The sequence below is a fragment of the Felis catus genome, chromosome C1 (assembly GCF_018350175.1).
Source record: "Felis catus isolate Fca126 chromosome C1, F.catus_Fca126_mat1.0, whole genome shotgun sequence".
Lineage (NCBI taxonomy): Eukaryota > Metazoa > Chordata > Mammalia > Carnivora > Felidae > Felis > Felis catus.
This window is the reverse complement of record NC_058375.1, coordinates 165,110,184-165,133,849: the sequence shown is the minus strand read 5'-3', so window position 1 is coordinate 165,133,849 and position 23,666 is coordinate 165,110,184. Positions and strand designations below refer to the sequence as shown.

Here is a 23,666-nt window from a genome sequence, read left to right as displayed (position 1 = left end):
ATTGGTTCAGTCAGTTAAGCATCCAACTCTTGATTTTGGCTCAGGTCATGATCTCACAGTTAGACAGAGCCCTGAGTTGGACTCTGTGCTGATTGCATGGAGCCTGCTTGAGATTCTCTTACTTTCTCTGCCTCTTCCTGATTGTGTGTGTGTGTGTGTGTGTGTGTGTGTGCGTGTTTGTGTGTGTGCACGCACACATGCACTGGCTCTCTCTTTCAAAATAAGTAAATAAACTTAAAAAAAGAATATTAGGTGTGAGTATCATCAGTAATAGTGGCTTATTGTTGGATCAACATTTTGTGTAAATTTCTATTTCAGGATAGCCGAATAGAAAGCAACTGCATGTATATGTGGACAAATGTTCATTTCATTTTGCTATCATTCAGCAAACTATTTCTTTCTCCTATTTAAGCTCCTGTAAGGTGCCTCTAATAATAGAATATTAGAAAAAATATGTATTTAACAGAATAAAAAGTCTTATTTATGAAAAGCTTTGTGTGCCATAGATGCAGAATTTTTAACCTATGGAATTGATTCCTTTTCTTTCTTTAAACAAAAATTTTTAAGCTTATTTATTTTGAAAGAGAGAGCACAAGTGGGGTGGGGCAGAGAGAGAGGAAGAGAGAATCCCAAGCAGGCCTTGCACCATCAGTGCAGAGCCTGACACTGGGCTTGAACTCATGAACTGTGAGATCATGACCTGAGTGAAAACCAAGAACCAGATGCTCAACTGACTGAGCCACCCAGGCACCCCTAATTCCCTTTCCTTAACACTGATAAAACCTTTCTTTAGGAAGGACCCAGTAGTAATGGAACCAGATAAAGTCAGTGTATTAATGGTAGGCAATCCAATATGACCAAATGCAAGATGTTGAACACAGCAGAAACAAAAATGGCTGACTCATAAATCAGCATGGATTTTGTAAATGTCTCATGTACTACAAAGCGACTCTCTTTATGGAAACCCTGACATATTTATTCTCGTCCTCTCTCTGTCTCTATCTCTATCTCTGTCTGTCTTTTCACACACACACACACACACACACACACACACACACACACACAGAATTTTGTATAATTACTGGCACTTTTAAAATATTTTATTATTATGGCATCTCAATACTTATATTGATTACAATAATTGCATTAGTTCAAATCATTTCAAATTTGAACTACTTTATAAGAAGATTAGGACATTAATTGTTTTGGAATTAGAACTATAAAAGGAAGCAATCTTTATGCAGGGTGGATTTACGATATAATACTAATTATCTCATTAACCTTACCTGTAGAACCATTAACATGGTCAAAAAAAATCCAGGAAAGTATAATATTTCAGTGCACAGCATTTGTTAGAAAAACAATTTATAGCTAACTTGGAATAAATATCATTATGCAAATTCTTTTTTAAAAAATATCTGATAAGTAGCAAGAAGATAATTAATACAAACTTGCATGGTTGGATCTAGAAAATATCTGGAAATTTAGCAAACTTGGTCCTGGGATTTGTGTGGCCCTAAGTAAATCTTTTAGCCTTCACCTCAGATTTTCCACTTATAATGCAGGGTGTCATTTTTTAGCATCACAAATGTAAGATAATGAGAAATTAGGTGAATTTATCTGACAATAAGCTTTTATTTTTATTTTGTGTTATTTTTACTAATAATGTTCCTGAAACTCAGATGAAATGATTTGTTTATGGTCTCATAGCTCACCGGAGCTTTCGGGGTGCAGGGGGTGCTTTTCTATGCCAGTGTGGCCTGACTTTGACAAGAATGGGGATTTCTTGGTGAAAGCAGGTGGTCCAGGCTGGGGTGGTGAGATCATTTACTCAATAGTCTCATCCGGCTTCCCTCTGGCTCCACCATCCCTACAGTTCTCCCTGAATTCAGCCTTCTCTGGCAGAGCTGGAGAGACAGCGGGGAGGTTCTGTCATAGCTGTTCATGTGAGGCTGGTGCCTTGGAGTCCATCTCAGAGAAACAGAAGCCGTTTCTGGCTTCTGTTCGGTAAAACAAGATGACGGTAAATAGGACGTTCTGGGAAACTGACGGTTCTGTTTCTTCCTTGTGTCTGGCACTGTGCTACTGCTCTCGGTTCTCACCAATTATGCATGCCCTGCGCATTTTTTTAAAGGCTTAGACAAAAGCACAGCAACGTATGTTGTTCTCTAAGATAATGCACTTTCTTGGAGTAAAATCACCAGATTTTGGGTGAAGAGACCCGGTCCCAATTGTGGTTCTTCTACCCCAGATCTTCTATTATTTGCAGCCTTGGGCCCATCGCCTGGCCTCTGAGCCTCGCCTGTAAGGAGGGGATACTGCTATCTACCTTAAGGTATAGTGGTAACGAGAAAGAGAAATCCCAGCTCCACCATTTCTTAGTGGCAAGTGATGGAGGGAAAGTTACTCAACCTCTCAGTGCCTTGGTTTTCTCATCTATAAAATGAGGATAATTACATAATATCTACCTCATAGGGTTGTTGTGAAGATTGAGTCACTACATGTGAAACACTTAGAGCAATGCCTAGCACATAGCACGCATCAATATATGTTAGCTATTCCAATTACAGTTATAATATAAAACTGCTTTGAATAAAAGAACTAAATTAACGTAAATAATTATTTATTAGTGCCCAAATAAGAGTTAGCTTTAAATGCATTTCTCAGAGTGTGGGAATCCATCGATACTTGGTAGAAAGGACTTGTTCCAAATATTACATTTTCTCCATTTTCCTTTTCGTTTCTTTTTATTGTGGCTGATTTTTCTTCTCCTTATCTTCAATTTCTCTTCCATACTCTGGGAAATGAAAAGTAATCTTGAAGGGAGAAGATGAAATTCTTTCTACTCCTCAGAAAAAAGAGGCTATAAAACTGCAATATAATAATGCTAACAATAAAAATAATATGTAGTCAAATCTGCAAGCAGCAAAAACAAACTCAGCTCGGCTTTGTTTTTTGGTGTGGCTGATGAAAGCCTGCAAGTTTGTTCAGTGAGTTGTAGGAAGCAGAGCACAATTCAGGTTGTAAGGCATCCCTGCAGTCCAGTAAAATTGTTGAGACTGGGTGGGGGAGGGCTTTATCAAATGTTTCTCTCCCATGTATTTGTAAGTTTGAAATGACACAGGCTTATTAGGTAAATAGATTAAAAATGTGTTCCACTGTGAATGATCTATTGTCTGGGACAAATATTCTGCACATTGACTATTAGGATACTAATCTGAAGAGTGGGTGTTGTAAAGGCGGACAATGGTAAGGATGTGGGTTATGTGTTACTGAGGCGACTGGGTGGTGACTAGGAGGCATTTGAGTAGATTTCCTATAAGTTCCTCATGTGCTTCTGTCTGATTTACACAGCTGGCTCCTTGGAGGGGGACTCTGCAGGACACTGCTAGCTGTCTATAAATAACGAATGGTTCTACAGAGAGAAGAGGACTCTGAGACCACCAGATAGTGGTTGATATCCACTGCCGCCTCTACCCCAATCTGTCTATTTCTGTCTCATCTATTTCTGTCTATCCATTATCTATCTATCCAACCATCAATCATCTGTTATCTATCCATATATATCAATCAATTATCTATCATCTATCACATTTATCTATCCATCTATTAACTATTTATGCATCCATCCATCATATGAATTATGTATGTATGTATGTATGTATGTATGTATGTATCTATCTATCTATCTATCTATCTATCTATCTATTACCCTTCCATTCATCTTTCCATCTATGATCTCAGATTAAATTGAATTCAAAGACACTGTTGCAGCGCACCTGGGTGGCTCAGTCATTAAGCATCTGACTTTAGCTCAGGTCATGACCTCACAGTTCATGAGTTCGAGTCCCACATTGGGTGACCTGGAGCCTCGCTTCAGGTGGGCATGAGCCCCGCTTCAGGTAAGCATGAACCCCACATCAGATAAAACACGAACCCTGTTTGTGAGCCCCACTTCTCTCTCTTTCTGCTCCTTGCATACTGGTGCCCTTTCTCTCAAAAAACAGAACAAAACAAAACAAAAAACCAAGACACTGTTGCAGGAATTGTCAAGAATCCACATTAAGTGAGGGGATACTGTTTTTTTTAATATGAAATTTATTGTCAAATTGGTTTCCATACAACACCCAGTGCTCATCCCAAAAGGTGCCCTCCTCAATACCCACCACCCATCCTCCCCTCCCGCCTACCCCCCCATCCACCCTCAGTTTGTTCTCAGTTTTTAAGAGTCTCTTATGCTTTGGCTCTCTCCCTCTCTAACCTCCTTTTTTTTTTTTTCTTCCCCTCCCCCATGGACTTCTGTTAAGTTTCTCAGGATACTAAGTGTCTTAATCCACATTAAGGACAAACTGTGAAATGGGTTTAGACAGTCTCAGTGGACTGGAATATCAATAGTTTAGTGGAGAAATCCCTCATCTGCAAACTAAGAAAGTCCTCATTAAAGCTATGTGACTTAGCTGATAAGAACAATTTCAGAAATTATACTGAGTTTGAGCAATAGTATACATATTTAAATTCCCCCAAGAATGTGTATATGCAGAGAAGAGCAACAATGGCCTATTGTACCCATAATCTGTGCATTAAGGAGCCCCTCAGTGCACGTTTACACAGCAGACCATGGCCTGACTTCAGTGGCAATGAGCTGTGGACTGAACACTCATTGAGGGCTCCCAGGCACTTTCCCTTGCTTGGTAGTAATAGTGCCAGTGGAACCGTTACATGTACTTAGGATCCTAGTGTAACAAGCAGGATGAAATGAATGCATTTCTGCCTTTACTGCTACAAAGTTGTTATTTTTTCCTTTAAAGGCTCATTTCTATTGGCATTAACTAAACACAAGAATTCCCAGAAATCTAACTTGAAAATGAGAGTTGAAATCTATGTGAACAATGTTATTCAGAATTGAGTCATGTTATAATATACTATATATCATGTATTGTCAAATATTGCTTTGGTCTGCAGACATAATTAATATAATCCAGCCATTAATAGTATGATATATGATCCAGGGACCTTAAATATAACAAAATGCAACTAATATTTATCTCTAATGTGCTATAATCTTTATTCACATCACAAAGCATTAACAAAGGGTATATTCTTTAATGCTACACTCCCAAGGGTTTATTTGAACTTTTTTTCTGGTTTAATTAGCTTATTCATTTTAATTAGAGTACAGTGCAACATTTACATGGTGTTTAATCTGAAAGCTAATCCTGTTTTCTTAAAAGATTAAGTACAGTAATAAATATAAAATAATGGTGGCTGTATCTCATAGGACTGGTACTTTGGCTACATGAACAACTTCTACTGGAAATTGAAGAAACATAGATTTTCTCTAGTATTCTTTCGTTAAGACATAAATGCCACAAGAATGGTTTTCGAACTAATTAAGAGCTTCCACAAAAGCCAGATTCCTACCCTGCCCCCTGACTCATGGATGGTCATACTTTTTGGATTTGAGGAGGAACTCCCATCTTACAGCCTGTATTCGTGTGTTTAAGCTTTTCTTTCATGCCCCCGCTGAAATTCTCCCCTCTCATGCCCAGTGCATCAGTGCATCCTGATGAGGGAGTCAGACCTTTTTATAGAGACAAGCATGTTTGGCACTGGCATTCTTCCCCAGCCCAGCTCCTGCCTTTGCCTTTGGCAAATTCGTCACCCGTGTGCGCAACCTGTATAGTGAGCACCCTGTCCCTCAGTTCCTTGACCTCCACATCGATAATGACTTTCTTTTCCACTCGGAAGTCACTCACTTCCATGGTCACACTCTAGACTCGCCATGGCCATAGACTGCACTGCTTTGAAGTCCTTTACTCAAACGTGCTACTCTTCAACCCCTACTTCTTCTCCTTCCTGCTTCTGCTACAGCAGTACGTGGCTAAGACTTCTAGTCCATCAACTTCTCCACTTCCTCCTATCTTTAGTTTCTTCCCAATCTGCTTAAATTTCATGGTCATTTCAACCTCTTTCTTGCAAAGGCCGTTGGTCCCCTTGCCTGACTCATTCCGTAATAAAACTATATTGGATGACCCCAGTCATTCACTCACCTTCCCGGTGTCCATTCCCAAACAAAATCTTTCCCATCACTGTTCAAATGTGCGTTTGTATCCCCTGCTTAAAAGAGCTCTCCCTTAGCTTCACCTTCTCATCAATGGCCTCTTTCATCGTGAAGAGTCCGAGAAGACTTGTACATACATAATTATTTCACTTCCTCACTTCTTATCTGCTCTCTGTCCAGTTCCAATTTGGTTTCACCCTCACCTCCCCACCAAAATTCATCTTACTAAGGTTGTCAATCACTTTCATGTTATCAAATTTAATTGACACTTTTTAGTCCACAGACCATCCTACCTCACAGCGGCATTTGTCAGAACTGTCAATTACTGCCGTTTTGAAACACTTTTTCTCTTGGCTTCAGCAACACATTTAACTTCTACTCCCTCCTTTCTTTCCAACTCTATCTTGGGAGCTTCTCCTCTTCTTCTCTCCGAACTCTATGTAGAATATCTCAGAAATTGGTCCCGGGCTCTCTTTTTCTCAGATTCTTGAGAAATTTCATTCAAAAGCTCCTAAAGATCAAAAGACCCATCTATTTGGAAAACACAAGTCCACAGAAAGACTTGTACATAAATGTGCATAGCAGCTTCGTTCACAGTAGCCCCAAACTGGAAACAACCCCAAAGTCCATCAATGGGTAAATGGATAAACAAATGTGTTATTTATATAATGGAATACTACTCAGCAACAAAAAAGAATGAAAAACTGCCACACACACCATGGATGAGTCTCAAATGCATTATGCTAAGTGAAAGAAGGCTGAATAAAGAGTATATACTAGATGATTCCATTTATTTAAAATTTTAGAAAATGCAAGCTGATCTGTAGTGACAGAAAGCCAATCAGCATTGCTTGAGGCTGTGGGCAGAGGGAGGGATGGACTGCAAAAGAGCATAGGGAAACCTTTTGGGGTGATGGAAGTGTTTTGTATCTTTACTGTGCAGTGGTTTCATAGAGGTATACAGTAGTCAAAACTCAGGAAATTGAGCACATTAAATAGGTGCAATTTGTTATAAGTTATACCTCAATAAGGTTGGCTAAAATCTATCTGCTGACAAGGCTTGCATTTCTGTCAATAAACACAGATCTCTCTTATGAGCTTCAGACTGTGGATCCAAGTATTCATGTGATATCATAATTTTTATATTTCATAGTCATTTCAGACTCAAGTATAAACCTGAACCCCCAGGGTGCCTGGGTAGCTCAGTCAGTTAAGTGTTCAACTCATGATTTCAGCTCAGGTCATGATCTCACAGTTCACGAAATTGAGCCCTGTGTCATACTATCAGTATGGAACCTGCTTGGGATTCTCTCTCTTTCCCTCACTCTCTGTCCTTCCCCTGCTCGTGTGTTCTCTCTTTCTCTCTCCCAAAATTAATAAATGAACTTGGAAAAAAAGTAAAATAACACTGAACTCTGGATTTATTCTCCCACAGGCTTCCCCACCAACACCTAGATAAAGTGCTATCTTAAGGAGACCTCAAAATACAGTGGCTTAAATTAAATAGGATTTTATTTCTGTCTCCCAGGACAATCTAGAGATAGGGGAACCATTGCCTGTAGTGTGACTCTACCTTCCTAATCCCAAGACTCCATTTCCGGTTCTAAGAGTGCTCCAGTTCTCTTCCAGTCCCAGGCAGCAAGGGCAGGGAAAGGGTCAAAGAAACACTTGCACGTTTCTTTTTCAGAGGCATAACTTAGAAGTGTCAAATGGCCATACTTCACAACAAAGGAGGTTGGGAAACATTATCTTTATGAGATTATATATATGTTCAGCTAAAATTTTATTTCTGTGGTAGAGGGCAGAACTGATGTCAAGAAACAGAGCTTCTGGCTTCCTTGAGGGCATGTGGAGACCTGGGCAAATATGTTTTTGTGGGACTCCATCTATTTATGCAATTTGATTAAAAATGTGTTGCAAAATCCATGGCCTATGTGAAGTTAAGTGATTTGTTCATGGAGATTTAGATAATGGGTATAGTATAGAAGAGATACTTACATATTTGTGTATTGTCTAATCAGTGTACATGTCTAAGCATTTCTTTATGTTCTTTATTGTTAATTGCGTTATTCCTGGCTGATTTCATATTTCCCATGCAATAAAAAAGTAGAAATACTGTTATTACAATGACATGGCTTTCAATAACTTTTTGCATTGAAATAGTATACATCTTATTGTTGCGGCAGTAACTAATACCATTTATTTTAATGCTGGTTATATCGCTACTCATGATATGACATCATCTACCTTGCCACCCTTGAATACTGGCTTCCAATGATCTCAGATTGTCCTGTGCTTCCTTGATGACTACAAATGTAAGTCTTACCCAGAGTATGTGGGAAAAGACAGTTATTTTCTTGTAGTTTAAAATCTGTCGTTCTTAAATTTATGGCATAAATGTGGAACAACACATCTTCCAGCCATGCCTTTTCTTGAACTCTTCAGGTTGGAATCACTGCATTCATAGAATGTGATCTCTTACAGTGTTGACTGCATGTCTGTAGGGCACAGGGATGAAGGATCCATGGGCAGAGAGGCGCAGTCCATTTGCAAAAGGAATGTCCGTTCTTCATCCAGCACAGTTTAAGATTGACCTGAGACAGTATGGTATCACCACATCCATTGAGGGCAAGAGAAGACATTGCCTGGAAGGGTGTATTGACAGTGGGGAGCAATGGTCTTGAAAGCCCTCAGAGGGGATACACACTCCTCTGGCCTTGAGATGTCTTTTTTTCCCGCCCTCCTTGGTGCAGGCCCTGGGATGCAGGCTGCTTTCCTCTGTAAAGGCAACCAGCAGCCACATTTCACCCTGCTGTTCTTTTCTCCAGAAGATAGCTATAGAGTGAGATATGGTGTTCTTAACCTACTGACTCCCAGCTGACTTTGAGTTTAAGCATCCAGTACCCTTAATGAGAAAGGTATGGGATAACAAGAGGAAGGTGTAAGCTTTCAGAAAAAAGTTGCTGAGTTCTCATCGTCATGGTTCCTAGGATAGATACTGTTCCTTTAGAGTACTGTAACTGGAAGGACTTTTGGACTCTTACTCTCAGTTTTAATTTCTTTTTTTTTTTTTAATTAATTTATTTTTTTTTTATTTTTTTTTCAACGTTTATTTATTTTTGGGACAGAGAGAGACAGAGCATGAACGGGTGAGGGGCAGAGAGAGAGGGAGACACAGAATCGGAAACAGGCTGCAGGCTCTGAGCCATCAGCCCAGAGCCTGACGCGAGGCTCGAACTCACGGACCGCGAGATCGTGACCTGGCTGAAGTCGGACGCTTAACCGACTGCGCCACCCAGGCGCCCCAAAGAATTAATTTATTTTGAGAGAGACAGAGACAGTGCGAGTGGGGGAGGGACAGAGAGAGAGGAGACAGAGAATCCCAAGCAGGCTTCGTGCTGCCAGTACAGAGCCCAAAGCAGGGCTTGAACCCACGAAACTGTGAGATCATGACCTGAGATGAAACCAAGAGACTGAAACACCCAGGCCCCCGTTAGTTTTAATTTCTAAAATTACTTACTCTTAATTTAATTTCTTTTTTTAAAAATATATGTTTATTTATTTTTGAGAGAGAGAGACAGAACATGACAGGGGAGGGGCAGAGAGAGATAGAGACACAGAATCTGAAGGAGGCTCCAGGCTGTGAGGTGTCAGCACAGAGCCTGATGCGGGGCTTGAACTCATGAACTGTGAGATCATGGCTTGAGCTGAAGCCAGATGCTTAACTGACTGAGCCACTCAGATGCCCCTCTTAATTTAATTTCTAAAGGTGAAGTTTCTCAAATCACTCTAAATGCAGAAGGCTTCTTTAGCTTCTTAGGAAGTACTGTCCAGGCCTGGCCAACCAGTCTAGGCAGAATCAAAGTTGTCGTTTTATTTCTAGTTAACAGAGGCCCATAACACCACCTGTCCCTATTTTCCATTGGTGGGTGGCCTTTTACAGTTTTTTTTAACTTTTAATTTTTTAATTAAAAAAATTGTAATTCCAGTACATTAACATACAGTGTAATGTTAGTTTCCGGTGTACAATATAGTGATTCAACAATTCCATACATCACCCAGTGCCCATCACAACAAGTGTACTCCTTAATCTCCGTCACCTATTTCACCCATTCCCCCCCCTCCCCACCTCCCCTCTGGTAGCTGTCACTGCAATAAGACTGATGAAATCTATTATCTGTTACGTTTTATAATCATCATGGGAGAGTGATGATTTACTCCAATTTTAAAGATGAGCAAAACGATATGCAGAAAGATTAAATAATTTTCCAAAGTGTTTCTACCTCTAAAGAACTCAGTGTTTGTATCTCAGTTGTTCTCTGAAAGGGAATAAAACACAGTGTATGCATCTGACTCTGATGTCACCTGAGAAACTGGTTTGGAGAAATTTTGATGAGCCAGTGCCAGATTGCTGTCTCATAGGGTACTTGTTCTTGGAGGTTGTAAGCTGCAAGAGGAAATATACCTCCTTAGGAGATTAAGCTGGACACAACCTGGCCATCTGCTCTCTTGGCAGGGGCTGACATAGGCTGCCTTTATGAATAAGGGAGATGGAGCAGGGCATGTCACCGGCCAACAGTGCTGCTGGCACTGAGGCATGGAGGCAGACAAACTCCTAGTCTGGTTGACTGCTGTCAACATCTTAGAGTCCATGGAGTTGACCTACTGAAAATTGTAGGTCTGGAAGGAAAGGGATGAAGGCGAGTCTTGATAGCAGTACAGCTCCAATGGTGGAAGGAGACCCTATTTTGGCCAAACGACTCTGCTGGGTATCATGCTAGGTGCTGCGGTTAGAGCAATAAACAAGAGAGTATAGTGGGATAGCAAGACATTAAGTATACACTGACACACATAATTATTTGATTATAATTGTGATAAACTCTATGATAAAAAGCAGAATGTTCTCTGATAGCATATAGTGGGGAGGTCTGTGTCTGGGTATGGGGTGGGTTTCAGGGAAGTCTTTCCTTGAGAAAGTGACATCTGTAACAAACCCAATGGGTTGTTTGTAGCACACCTTATAGATTGCTTACCAAATATCCAATTTCTGTTTCCTCTTCTTTCCTTAAAGGACTACCATCCTCCATTTTAATTTTTATGTATCCAACTTCCTCTATCCAGCCATGTTCTTCCGGGAAGATGGCCCCAGAATATAGGTCTTGATTGATCTGAGTTAATAATGATTGTTTTGCCATTGATTAGTTTAGGTATGTGTTAAGTCAGGTATGTGTTAAGTTTAGGTATGTGTTAAGTTAGAGCCTAGAGGCAACCCTTTCTTCCTCTGAATGTTGTCATGTCTGGTGACCTTGAGTGAAGCTTACTTGAGGACAAATCCCACTCACCAAAGGCAGAGCAAGAAGTTGGAAAGAATCTTGGTTCTTAGCTTTCTGAGCTCAATAAATCAACTGTGGAGCACCCCTAGCTTTAGATTTTTTGAAGTGTTTCTCATTATGTGAACCAGCTGAGTTCGAGTTTCTGTTATTTACACCTCAAAAGATAACAAGAATTATCTAGGTGATGAGTGTGAGTGGGAAGACCACTCCAGACAGAAAAACAAAGCATGTATGCCCTGAAGTAAAAATGGAAAGTAGTTCCATGTGGCTGAAGACCAGTGAGCGAGGAGGAGTGGGATAAGATGAAGCTGGAGAGTTGGCAGAGGTCAGATCATTCCACTGTCCTTCTTGGACATTACCTAATAATTTATATTTGAGCTCCTTACAGGCATATCCAGGTTTATAATTCTTTTTTTTTAATGACTCCAACAGAATGCTGAATGAATCTTACTTTTACTTCTGTATAGTGGAGAGTGGGAATACTTATATACCTTGATGATTTACAATATGAATGAAATTCATTTGTAATTGCTGTTCTCTAAATTACTTGGCTTATGTAACTATAGCTTGAAGTGGTTTCTATATTGTAGCTCCTGACCTGTTGTCTGGTGGGACTGCCTGAAGGTTACCCAGTCTCAGTGGCCTTGAATTGGGTCTTCAACATATAAGCATTTGGGGCAATACTTCAGAGAGTAGTTACTCTGGTTGTGTTTGTTATTATGAAGCTGGAGATATTCAACTTCTTTGGTCTAGGGATCTGAGGGAGAATCTGGGAATTCTATCAAGTAATGAGGAATAAGTCCACTGGCTCTTGCAGAAGAGTTCCCTTGTGATCTCAGCAGGTGGGAGAGGCTCAGAGGAGTAGTAGGTCCAAATATATGTCTACTGAGGGTACAGGCTCTAAGAAGCTAAATTATTAGACAAGAAACCTGCCTGCTCAGCTCAACCTTGCCCATTGTCTTTGACTCTTCTGCACTTGTGGGGTGTTTGCTTATTTCTTACCAGGCTCCTCTGGCTATCTGCTGGCAGGGGAGCCTTCTCTGGATGTTAGCCTATAAGATTTGGACCCTGGATTCCAAAAGCTCGGGCTTTGGAAGCAGATGCCACCTAACAGCTGTGTGAACTTGAGCACATTATATTTACTCATCTATAAGATGGTAATGATGATAGAACTTAGCTCCTAGAAATGTTGTGAAAATCAAAGCAAGTAATCTATGATGAGGGCTTAGCACAGTGCAGATATTCAGTCTATGATATTAATTATTTAAACTCACGATTGCTAGTCATTTCTACCATCAGTATTTGTGGGTTGGGTCCTGATCCTCCAATGAACACAGTATGGAGGACCTTATCACCTCTGCCATTGTCTCGGTTAATACAGTGCCACAATACAACGGTTTACTGAGCTATGTCTTAGGCCCTGTGAAGCAACAACAACAACAACAACAACAACAACAAATTCTACAGCTTTCAGTGTTCACAAGCCAGAAGGAATACCTTGGCTTCACCATTTATTTCTCACAGTAAGATCTAATCCAAGAATATGATTGTTATTGTGAGTCTGAATTTTAAAAACTAGGGCTGTAAAAATCTTTTAGAAAGTTTCCTGGTAAAAACAGTATTTTGATTTGTGCTCTTTGATAGATATGTTGAACCACCTAAATCTACAGATTCATTACAAGTGCCACTTCATATTCAGAGAGAGTGATTTTTTTTCTCCCTTTATGTGGACCCCTCTGGGATGTCTCCAGCGTAAGTACCGCTCTGAGCAAACCATGCTTTGCAAAGTCAGTTATTTGTTTTACTTCTGCCAGAATATTGAAAGTTTGCCTGGCGAACATTCCCTGAAATCAAAATGACTTATTATCAGGCTTCCTTTGCTTTTGATCCTGCTGCAGGATGGTGTGTTTTCCTAATGATGCAGAATCTCTCGTTAAGTTCAGGAAACAGGATATAAGGATAAGTCAATTGACTCAATTTATGGACATAATAAAACGGTCCCTATTACCTTCAGCAGTCAAGGCAAGACAAGGTGAAACACAGTGTTGTAAAGTTATTATGACAAAATAGTTTAGTATTTACCTGACCAAATAAAGTGAAAATACTGCATTTATTTTTGAAGCGGCATTTCAGACATTATGACCGAAAATTAATAGTGGTAGACGATCATTTATCCTGTCGCACTGGGATATTGCAGAGTTCACTCAAAGCCAGGAATATCTGCTATTAAATCATGGCAAACTAAAAAAAAATTTTTTTGAAGTATTTCCTTGTGTCTGCTCTATGTCTACTGTTGGCCCCACTGAGCCAGTGTTAACAGCTAAGGCATTTCTTTTTCCATCTTGTAATATAATTAAAAACAAATTTAGAAGCAGAATAGATGTTTTGTATGTTAGAGCCCTGTTAGTTTTGGGGAAGGCATTGGCAATGCACACAGCTGTTCCTGACAATTATAAACTCAGAAAAGAAAAAAAGAGAGGACAGAAACCAAATTGACCAAATATGGTTGCTTTTATCTTCCAGTGGGAAGCAAGTCTTTGGGGTGGCCACAGGAAGAATAGACGTATATCAAGTATTTTTAATCTGCTTTACATTAAAAAACGATGGACATAAGGCTTAAGGGGTATAGAAAGTTTTAAGTAAAGATACCCAAGGGGTACGTAGGATATTAGTAGCTTATGAAAATACTTGAGGTTTGGGCTAAATTTCAGTTTACTTCTGGTTTTTAGTTAATTTCTAGACTCTGGAGTCTAAAGTAATTTTATGTTTCTAAATTAAAATGGGACTGTGACTCTAAGTTGGGTAAGCAAGACTGTTGACATCGAGCAAACATGAAAAACTCCTAAGTTTTATTTTGAATTAGTAATAATCTGTTTGCATGGGTCGATTGTGAGTTGCAGAGTGACCAGCAATAAGATGCTTCAAGTCTTTGCTAGCTATCACTGGTATTAGGCCTGTCCTTGACTATGAAATTGCATCTGGCCATGCTCTCTTCCTTCTCCCCCACTCTCAATCCATCTTAGCCTGCATGGCTTCGTTTTTAAATTTTTATTTGTTCTATTTGTTCTATCTCCTTCTAACATTCTGCATAATTTATTTTTTATGTTCAGTATTAATTGTTTGCCTTCCCCCCCCCCCCCCCCACTCTTCCATGTAAAGCCTGGGTCTTTTGTTTTGTTTTGTTTTTCAGTAGGCCACACGCCCAATGTGAGGTTTGAACTCATGACCCTAAGATCAACATTCACACCCTACTGACTTACCCAGCCCTGTACTCCCAAGCCTAGATCTTTGATTTATTCACCAATTTATTTTGAGCATCCAGAGCAATGCCTGGCACATAGTAGGTGCTCAATAAATATTTTTGAATGACTGAATCATATCCTTCTTTTGCCTAAAACATGATAATCATTTTCATTGGCTTTGTGATAAAGTGTAGCTTCTTTATGTGGCATGTACAATCGAGATCCAGTTTAAATGTCCAAATATATTTCTTTTTACTTTTCTCCTGAATGGTTCCAGCTGTACCAAACTATGGCCTACCTTGCTTGTGGGCTTTTGCACATGCTGATTCTTTTGCTTGGATTTCTCTTTGTCCTCTTCCTGAATAACTGATCAGGTTTTGGGGACTCAGTTTAGATTTTTTTTTTCCCCAAGAAGTCTTGCCAAGCCTTCCAAGTCTGGGTTAGGAGCCCCTCCTATATATTCTGCCCTTATCATAGCAGGTTTATATGATATTGATTGCCATGGACTAACCAACTTTCTTTTTTCTCCTTTAACTTGTCAACTCTAGGGAGCAAGAGCCAGACCTACCTTGTTCATAGTTTTCTTCATACGAAATGCATTGCTTAGCACCTTGTAGGAGCTTCATTGTATATATGTGGAATCACTGAATCAACATAAAAGGAAGGGTATGTAACTCTTTAAAAAAATTTTTTTTCAACGTTTATTTATTTTTTTGGGAACAGAGAGAGACAGAGCATGAATGGGGGAGGGGCAGAGAGAGAGGGAGACACAGAATCGGAAACAGGCTCCAGGCTCTGAGCCATCAGCCCAGAGCCCGACGCGGGGCTCGAACTCACGGACCGCAAGATCGTGACCTGGCTGAAGTCGGATGCTTAACCGACTGCGCCACCCAGGCGCCCCAGGAAGGGTATGTAACTCAAACATCAGCTCCGACCATCCTACTCAGAAAGATCTGTGGAAGACTGGCTCAATGCCCTTGTCTCAGGCATTTTGACTGTTTCTCAGGGCTTATCACCTCCAGCCCCAATTTCCTTTTTGTCCCTTAATTTACGATGGTGCAGTGGTTAAGCATGTGGTCCTGCAGCTCCATCATCTAAGCTAAAATCCTACCCTTGCCGTGCTGTGCTGATGATGAGATCAGAGGAATGCAAGAAGAAACTCATCCTTCCTTGGGTTGATCATCCTTTCAAGGATAGAATAAAGATTAGCTCTAGAAATGTATCACATTCAGCATTTGACACCAGATTTAAAAAAAAAAAAAGTGTATCAAAAGGTTTCCCTTCGTTTGAGGAATTCAAGGCATTCTTGTGTTATGTGGGAGGAAATCATGCTTGATCCAATTTCCTGAATGTATTTGTGTGTGGCTCTAGTCTATCCCAAACCGAATATTGTTGACAGTAGAGAGGTATGGAAAGGGGTTCCTGTTATCAGTCAAATGAAGGTATTAAACACAGAAAAAAAATCCTCCGTGTTATAGTTGAACCCTGTGTATCTTTTTAAAAAATGAACATTTCTGCATTTATTTATTTATTTGAGAGTGAGAGATAGGGAGAGTGCACGAGCAAGGAAGAGGGGCAAAGGGAGAGAGAGAGAGGCTCTTAAGCAGGTTCCACATTCAGCACGGAGCCCAATGTGGGGCTTGATCCCACGACCCTGGGATCATGACCTGAGACAAAGTCAAGAGTTGGACACTCAACCGACTGAGTCACCCAGGTGCCCCAACATCTGCATTTGAATTATATTGTGTTTCTTTGTACTGGTAACAATGCATCAGAACTGGATTTTTTCCCTCATCTGAACATAAAATAAAAATTTAAAGAGTATTGTAATGCAAGCTTACATGCACGAACATACAGACATAGGCATACACAAAATTAAAATTGTGTTTGAGGGTATTAGAGTCATGTGCATTCCTGGTTAGACAGTTCCAATTCAGCTGGAGCAAAAAGAAAAGGTTTTGGTCTGTGACAGTTTTACTTTGCAAATTCAGAATGCTAAATGATATCAACACAAAAAGTCTTCTTTGAGCTCTTCTTTTTGTTATGTGAGAACAAATACATATTTTATGAAAAAATAAAAAGTAATAAAAAGTATTGTGATGTCAAGCACTTTAACATACATAGCAGAGAAACCGATGTGGGTGTTTTGGGTTTCAGAGGACATTTAAATATGACTTTTCATACTTTGTTCTTTACAGATAAAACTTTGGCGTTGATAAAAGAAGAGCAACAGCAAATCCCACCCCTGCCATTTACTGGCCTGTTAACTTCTCTCTGCCTGAATTTCCTCAACTGCTAAGTGGGAAGGATCGTGATAATCACAGCATGTACCTCGCGATACCTTGGTAAGGATTCAATTCATTTGTACTTGGGAAGTACAGAGAGTCTAAGACATAGTAGGTCTCAGTAAGTCTTAGCCCTCCTGATCAACTACATAAACAAGGCTGTTGCATTTAGCAGAGTCTGCAGTGAAGTTTGACAGGTCCCATGGTTACCTCACAGCAGAGAAATGAGGCATCCCTTTTGGGAAAAGTGCTCTCCTCCCTCCCGCCATCAGGATCTCTCCCCAGTGCACTCTCCAGCAGAGAGCTCTGGCCTTTGGCTCTCTTGCCAGCCCTTCCCTTCCTCCCCTGTGCCTTTGCTTTTCCACGGTCCACACCTCTGCATTTCTCTGTGCCATGGCGGCTGGAAATGCCCCCTTCCCTCTGTCTCTTGCAGCAAACGTAAGCTCTCCTCTGCCTCAGGCAGACTTCCAGACTGGATCGACACCCTCTATGTGTTCATTCCAATGACTGGGCCGTCTCCAGCGTTAGCAGATGCTCATTCTTCCTTGAACACGGCCATTTTCCTTCAGAGGCAGCTGTGGTTTTAAATGGCAGATTGCTTTTCTTCATTACAAGTAGAAGGAAAAAATAACGATAAATACCTTAATGGGTGTGTGTGTGTGTGTGTGTGTGTGTGTGTGTGTGTGACAAGTAGTCACATTGTTTGTGAAGCAGAAAACACTAACCAGTCCCAAGCTTTTGCTTTTAAGTCAATGCAGTTCCCCTTTGTGTGAACAGGCCTGGTGGAGGCCTTTTACTCTAGAGAAGCATCCTTTTGCTTTCCTCTCAGAAGTCCTGCCTAAGTGCTGTGTTGGAAGCAGCCACATTAGCAGCGTTGAGCTGCTGCAACATTGTAAATGCCAGCAAATAAAAGTGTCAGCAGCCTGGCTGTGGGAGGCTGGCAGGGCCCGGAGTTTAGTGCTGTTCTGTCCAGATCGGCCTTTCGAAGGGGGCTGGTTCATATCCAGCCCACACGAGTAGTGATTCAAAGTTATTTCCTACTGATGGCTCTTCCTGACCCCAGGAAAAGGTGTTTGGAGTTCTCCAGCCGCAGCCCACCAGGCAGGAAGAGAGCCTAGTCAGCTTGAACCGCCCTCTCTCTGCAAGAGACGGCTCCGTTCTAGTTAATTGGTGGCATTTCGAGTGGTTGGTGGAAGCTTCCCTACCCCCGCCTATACTGATAACAGAATTTTTCTATCACTTCTGATGGGACCCATAATCGCAGGAAAAATATAAGCAGACTTGTTTTCTTTTCACCACTGGATGTATTTATTTACAAAGAGGGACTTTAAACCACCAGAGACACATATCACTTATGGGTAGTAAAACTCTTCCCCGTGATTCACAGATTTCTCGGGCTGTGCTTCCTGCAACATGGAGGGTGTGTAACAGCACAGTGCTCATGAGGGAACTTCAGCCATGTCTGTCTTGGGCCATCGCACAGATGATTCCTGCATTTGGTGAGTTGGCAAAAGCAAATAGTGTTTTAGGCCTACGGGTACATTTTACATTTGCATTTGAGAGGAAAATGCAGCTTTGGGCCTTGGAATTGACTGTGTAAAAGAAAATGCTTGTTGTGTGTAGTGAATATTCAGTGGCCTGGCTTTCAAAGCTCCTCTGTCCACCGACAGCAGGATCCTGGCTGTCTAGCCAGGAAGGTTTCTCCAAGGTGAGGTCTTAGGAGAGGAGGAAAACAGAGCCCCCTGTTGCCTAACACTCTTTGTAATGGGCATGTTAAAGTCTTGGGAAACCACAGCCAGCCATGTCAAACATGTTTTCGAAGAGTTTTGAAGGCATGGGAAAATGCCACAGATCATTAATAAATGAAGGAAACAAGCATGATGTCAAATATACAAGTATGATCTAAACCCTGTGAAACAATGGGTGTTAGACATACACAAAAATGCCCATGGTTGGTGGCAAGCTTGGGCATCTATTTCAGTCTTGTGTCTATTAATAATATCCAGTGATTTCCAGGCTTTCCATAGTGAGCATGTATCACTTTTTAAATCTGCATAAAATAAGTGTTTATTTAAAACATGAAGTGTAACACCCTACTCCCATCAGTGATGGTTTTAAAGGTTTTAATTTTACAATGAGGCAAAATCTATTATTACTCTCTTTTATTATTCTCTGTTGGAAGGTAAAATGGCCCCAGCCTACTTTATCCATCTCTTGTGATTACTGTGTCTATGTTCACCTCGAAAATAATGATGTTTTACATATGCCCTGGGTTAGTGTATTTGTGATAGATGCTAACTTTTGGGGGGCAAGTCAGAACCACTTGGTTTTAGGTTTGATGTGAAAACTTTCACGTTTTCATTTTAGAGCAAAGTGATAAAATTCTGTAAACTAAAATTGCAGCACACACACATACAGCACACATATCTACATATAAACATTTGCCAGCGATGGGGCGCATGGGTGGCTCAGTCGGTTAGGTGTCCTGACTTTGGCCTAGGTCATGATCTTGCCGTTCCTGAGTTCGAGCCCCGCATCAGTCTCTGTGCTGACAGTGTGGAGTCTGCTTGGGATTCTCCCTCTCCTTCTCTCTCTGCCCCTCCCCTGCTCTCTTTTTCTCTCTCTCTCAAAAATAAATAAATAAACCTAAAAAAAGAAGTTGCATAATGGTGGAAGGTAGACTATGATAAGTTAAAGATGAATATTGTAGGGGCGCCTGGGTGGCTTAGTCAGTTGGGTGTCCAACTTCAGCTCAGGTCATGATCTCACAGTCTGTGAGTGGGAGCCCTGCATCTGGCCCTGTGCTGACAGCTTGGAGCCTGGAGCCTGCTTTGGATTCTTTGTCTCCCTATCTCTCTGCCTTCCCCCATTCATGCCCTGTCTCTCTTTCTCTGTCAAAAATAAACATTAAAAAAATTTAAAAATTTGCCACTGTTATTATTGTTATAATAAAATCTTATTTTAAAAAGTAATCAGGTAATTAGATAGCCTAAGTTGCCAAGCTTTTATTTCATTTCATTTCATTTTCTTTATTTTTTTGCCAAGATTTTGTTTTTGATATTTGACTATTATAGGGAGAAAAGAAAAATTTCTTTATAGGATAGCTCCAATCTATTTCCTTTCTTTATTAAAGTAACAGTGGCATATATGTTTTTAATGGGTGTTTACAAGATATAACCTTAGGTTATATCTGTTCTGCCTATTCTCATGAGCCTTTCATATTTACATTTATGTTCTCAAATAGAAATTCTAGAAGTGTATTTTGAGGAATAAATAGTTCCATGACATATTTTTGATAAAAGGATTCTGTGCCTCAAAAGTTTTAGAAACACTATATACTATGTCACTTTCAACTCTATTCTCAACTCATAGACTCACATTAAATGTTTTTGAAATGTTCTGCAACTAAGAAATCCCTTAAACTCTGTTTAAAACAGTATTTCTCAAATGCATCCAACCAGGATATTCAGAAGTACTGCTTTCAAAGCACTACATGAGCCCACATCATCAAAGAAATATTAACTGACTTTCTTTTGCTGTTCTGAAAAAGAAGCAGGAGAGAAGACAAATAAAATGAGCAGAATTTTCTATAAAAATAACTCAAGAAGGGTTTTATGCTTGAGTCATAATCCTCTGCCCCTAGCCCTTTGATTAACTGCAGAGTCCCTCAGCTTCTCAAGGGACTGTAGCAGCCATTGCTTAAATTCAGGTCACAGAAACACTAGAAGCCAGAGTGTAGTTCTTTCTGGCCATCTCTGATAATTTTGATTTATCCCCTAACTTTAGGGTAATGATTGTAGTAGCTGCATGTTGATATATTTGGTGTAGACTGTTACCACGACGACCACCCAGATCCCGCCCCCAACCCCAACCCCATCCTTTCAGCTTCATGTCTTTCTTGTTTCTTGACCCCAAAGTGACTGCATGAGTGCTAGAAGTCTCCTTTTGACACCTCTTGCCCTCCCAACCCTATTACGTGGGTTGGCCAATGGATCTGCATTCTAACAGGTACATGCATGGTCTGCAAGAGAATGGCTTTAAGCTTCTTAGCGGCAAAACTTTGACAGTATCGTGCCTTTGAGAATGTCCATGAAGTCTTCTGGGCCTAGTTTGTCTGTGATATTTATAGTTTTCAAGGGCTGTGGCTATGTTTGTTTGTGCAGTGCCTAATGTATCGGAATCTTTCATTATTATCTCTTGGTGCTTTTGAAATTAGTTTTTGCACTTATTGAAGGATGGGCAAATCCGTAAACAAAGAGAAGTGGTTGGGATGTCATAGCTGTTTTATAAAAGGTATCCATGACAAGGCTAATTGATTCAGGGGACTTCGTTTTCAATAAAGGAACAGAGATTAGTTTACTGTCGATCTTAATTATTCCATCCATCAACCATTTGTTGCCCGGGGCAACTGGCATCATCTTTGCTGCTTGCTAATTTTAGCTCATTTTACTTAGTGAGGCTTGGTTCTTTTGTTTCGTTTTTGTGGATTTGGATGAGGAAAGAAGGACCTGACATTTCTATGGGTGAAATTCTAAGCTGTGCTATGCTGAATTCACCAACAGACGACGTTTCTGTTTTTAAGCACTTGATTGAAATTCATGTACTGTAGGTGTTTGTGGATGTATGTGCAGATGTACAGATGAACCCATAAATAAATGTAAATAACATGAACCTGTAAGTGAACATCATCTAACCTACTTGCAAACAAGCCAAAAGTGAAGAGAAAACATAATTACCATCGCCAGAGGATATTTGGTCAAAGTCTCAAAAGAGTACTGAAGTTCTGGCTCTTGGAATTTAAATATGCCTAGTGTTCTCTAGTTATTATTTTTAAATTAGTTTTTGGTTTTGTTCTGCTGAACTCCAAGTACTATTCCACCTTCCTGCACATCTCACCAATGGATTCTGTTCCTTCATGTACCCTTGCTCTGTCTGCCTCTGCATTGCACTCTCTTTCTGGACTGCTTTGAATATGTGCAATTTGGATAGAAGGGCATTCTACCTGGATCCATAATGGAAGGAAGAGAAGCAAAAGACAGGAATTTGCACAGATAAGACAAAATAAAATGCTTTTAGAAAAAGAGCAATTTTGGGCACCTGGGTGGTTCAGTTAGTTAAGTGACCGACTTTGGCTCAGGTCATGATCTCATGCTTCATGAGTTCAAGCCCTGTGTCAGGCTCTGTGCTGAGAGCTCAGAGCCTGGAGTCTTCTTCGGATTCTGTGTCTCTGTCTCTGCCCACCCCTCCTCATGCTCTGTCTGTCTCTCTCTCAAAAATAAATATTTAAAAAAAGAAAAAAAAGGAAAAGAACAACTACATGGCTAAAAATGCTGGGCACATATATTGTGAATGCAACATCAAAAACTTGTTTAAATACTGCATTTAGATTTTCAATTGTCCGGAAGGTAACTTGACTTATTTGGAGTTTTATGTTGGGCCTCAGTCACAACTGCTTGGTACCTGCTATTCCCTCTCATTGTTTTACATTCTCATCATATGACTATGCTGGGTAAATGCGATCATACCTATGCAGTTTTCTAGGATAACCAGATGAAATTCATAACAACCTAATCCAACACATTTAACTGATTTCTCTTCCCTTTTTTGCAGCATAGCAGTTAGCATAAATAGTCCCGAGGTCACATAAACAGCTCCTGTCTTTGTTAGATATCCTGTTTGCAAGGAACAGAAATCCACTTAAGGAAGGTTAAGTCAAAGTAGTGCTGATTAAAATGGTATAACATTAATGTCATGGAACCCAGTTATGGGAAATGTAGCTGGGCTTTTTGGGAACTAGAAAGCCATCAGGAAGCCACTCTTGATCTTTCTGGTTCTCTATTTGGGCCTAAATATTTTTGCATCTATGCTTTCCTTTTATGCTATTCTCTTCTGTGGTGGACAAGCTTTCTTAGCAAGACTCTCAGGTTTTTCTCTTTCAAAATTTATGCATGCACAGAGTCTGGCCACCACTTGTGATGATCTCATGATTTCAGGCCTAAGACCATCAAATGGACTCTCACTGACTTTTCATTTCTCCTCTTCAAAAAAATTTTTTTAATGTTTATTTATTTTTGAGAGAGAGAGAGAGAGAGAGAGAGAGAGCGTGAGTGGAGGAGGGGGGAGGGACAAAGAGGGAGACAAAGAATCTGAAGCAGGCTCCAGGCTCTGAGCTGTCGGCACAGAGCCCAACGCGGAGCTGGAGCTCAGGAACTGTGAGATCATGACCTGAGCCGAAGTCTAGATGCTTAACTGACTGAGCTACCCTGGCGTCCCTATTTCTCCTCTTCAAATGAGGGATAATTATTGATCTGTTCCAGCAGACTAATGCTTCATGAAGGCAGGAGTCATAACTGTTTTGCTCATCAGTATATTCTCATTGCCTAGCACAGTTTATGACATGTGAACTGGTGAGTAAATCTTAACTCTAATATCTGCATCTCCTGATCTTGTCTCCTATATTTTCATCTGTTGTCTCCTATATTTTCTGTTGTCTTCGATATTTTCATCTCTTGGGTTGACTAAATGGTCTCCTACTGAGTGCTGAACATGGCATAAGAAAAATTGAAGAGATCATTTGAAGTCCTGGATATTATCATCCCCCAGAGAGGATATACTTTCGCTGCTGATGCTTGGACAAAACTAACAGGATAGAGGCTAATGGCCTTAATCCAATTTGAGATTGAGCTAATTCAAATTTGTGTTTCAGTCTTTACAGAGACTGTTTCTAGTTATTGGTTCACAACCT

At 40.3% G+C, this 23,666-nt stretch overlaps 1 long non-coding RNA gene across 4 annotated transcripts in view; it reads left to right on the top strand.

Moving 5' to 3' along the window:
- LOC111561878 overlaps positions 1 to 23,666 on the top strand; it is a 172,635-nt gene that overhangs the window by 99,228 nt on the left and 49,741 nt on the right. For 3 of the 4 annotated variants that reach the window (XR_006583341.1, XR_006583340.1, XR_006583339.1), the window contains 4 exons: positions 13,039 to 13,146; positions 15,185 to 15,302; positions 16,835 to 16,981; positions 18,309 to 18,420. This is a non-coding gene — a long non-coding RNA (uncharacterized LOC111561878). Of the gene's footprint in view, positions 1 to 3,354; positions 3,903 to 8,345; positions 8,377 to 13,038; positions 13,147 to 15,184; positions 15,303 to 16,834; positions 16,982 to 18,308; positions 18,421 to 23,666 lie in introns of all 4 variants that reach the window. The other variant, XR_006583338.1, reaches the window with a different exon arrangement.